Source organism: Notothenia coriiceps, unplaced genomic scaffold (assembly GCF_000735185.1).
Source record: "Notothenia coriiceps isolate Sejong01 unplaced genomic scaffold, NC01 NC01_scaffold00028313, whole genome shotgun sequence".
Classification (NCBI taxonomy): Eukaryota; Metazoa; Chordata; class Actinopteri; order Perciformes; family Nototheniidae; genus Notothenia; species Notothenia coriiceps.
The window spans coordinates 131,976-134,232 of NW_011361014.1; positions in this window are offsets into that span (position 1 = coordinate 131,976).

Sequence of the window (2,257 nt, forward strand, 5' to 3'; positions counted from 1 at the left end):
GATCAAATGATTTAACAGTGATATCTGTACTCATCCACTACAAAACATCAGTTTATCCTTGTTAATTACACGACATTAATTGGTTTAAATTGTGTGCAATGCTTTTGTGTTTTTCCTATAGGTTTTTCTCTATCGATTCTGAGAGACACCTTTCTTTTTTCAGAGGTTTTGATNCTGTACTCATCCACTACAAAACATCAGTTTATCCTTGTTAATTACACGACATTAATTGGTTTAAATTGTGTGCAATGCTTTTGTGTTTTTCCCATAGGTTATAATAATACTTTATTCCGAGTGTTCTTGCTTTTATCTTTGGAAGTCATCACATAACAGCATTGTAATACACGGTTCGGCTGCATTAAATATTACATATCTGCCGTAGATGTTTATTTATAGAGCCCTGATCAGAAGACCTTTTGACAAACTGGAAGAAATGCCGCCAAAACTGAATACGTGACGTGGATCATAAATATATCAGCAATTAAACAACATCTTCCATTTCTCTTCACACAATACGTCTCCTTGCAGTATCAACACTAATTCGGCTGACTTTTATATTTGATCCAATTGGTAGATATTTAGTTAGTATTAGTAGTTATATTTACACCATAACGGTGCACAGCTGATAGAAAGGGATTTTTTTGAGTTTTGAAAGATATTATTTACTACCTTTCCAACTCCTCATGCTGTTGACCCCCTAATGGAAGATGAAAGAGGAGTATTCAGGTTCGTGTGTCCTGTAAGGCAGTGTCGCTCCACTCTGGTTACCTCACCTATAGGTCACCTCGGGGTCGATACTGTGTCGTTTCCCGGGAAGGGCGCCGACGGCGGTGGTCCCAGGGTGTCGAACTGGTGTCGCGCCTGGGGCCGTGGGCACCGCTCAGCTGTGGGTTACGGGGACGAGACAGGCCGCGCCGCTCAAGAATGTCCGTACTCCTCAGAGCCTGCCGTACGGATTCGAACCGCACGATCGGCAGCGCCTCCGAAAACCGCCCATTTCGCCCTTTTACGGGGCGTGCGCGGGCCCCACAGCTATCGGACGGACCCGTCACACGTCGGGCTGCCGTTCTGCTGCGTCATGGACCACCACCGTCATGAGCTGATAGAAGATCGTGCGTTGGCGTCTTCTGGCTCGGACGCGCTGTGAGGCAGAGGAGACCACACTCCCTCCCTTCTCAGGTAGGATAGCGATACGGGAAGCCACGCCGCATCTTCCCTGTTTGCTCGCGTTGTCCGCACAAATGGCAAAACACGCCTTTTTCTTAGCGTGTTCTGAATGGCAATAGCACTTTTTGTGCCGTCCCACCTAAGACTATTGACGGCAGGTGTTGCTCTTGGCACGCTGTCGTTCATCGACCGCTCGCAGGAAAGCTGCTTCCAATCGAGCATTTAGTCAGACACCTGGTCAATTTGATCGATCGTGACTAGAAAGAGGGCTCTACACGAGGCTTCGCTCTTTCACAAACCTTACTGGCGGACGCAGCACCGCGTTCGGATGAATATCCCAGACCACCTAGGGAGCTGCAACCGCGAGTCTCTAGTTGTCGGTTAGTCCTAACCGCATTACTGCTAACTACGAAGACCCACGTATGCGCAACTCCGCGTAGGGTATTCACTCTCGCTCCACCCAGCTTGCCCTCACAATACTACTCTTGTTGATTTATGACGGGATTATTATTAACCGTAACTCAACAACACTGAAAGATACAAAGGATTTCAAAGTAAAAACAGACACCTACAAAGTTAACGGGAAAAAACGACGCACAAATACATAGCAATAACATAAAACGAATGAGACCGTGTTGTTAAAGGAAGCCCTATTTTATTTCAGAATGAATAGAATAGAATAGAATAGAAACAAACGTTAATATCAAACATAAAAAATTTAATAAAATAAAACGAACTGACGTCAAAAAAAAAAGGAAATTTGAGTTCAAAACGAAATAAAACTACTCTTTCGACAACGAAATAGAAATACTATGTTTTGATTAGGGTATTGATTAGGACCTGCGGTATTCCGATGATGAAATTTACAAAAGTAGTTTTATTTTGCTAAGTTAGTTTGATTTAAGGTTATTGCACGAAATTGGTGATCCGCACGCCCAATTTTTTTGTCACAGGATTATTTTGTAGTATTATGTTTGTATTATACTGATAATTGAAAATAACACTTAATTTTGTCTTGCCATTTGCCTTTTATGTCAAAGTCAGAGTAACTAAACTTCGAATACGTAACATGGTACTTGGACATCAATCT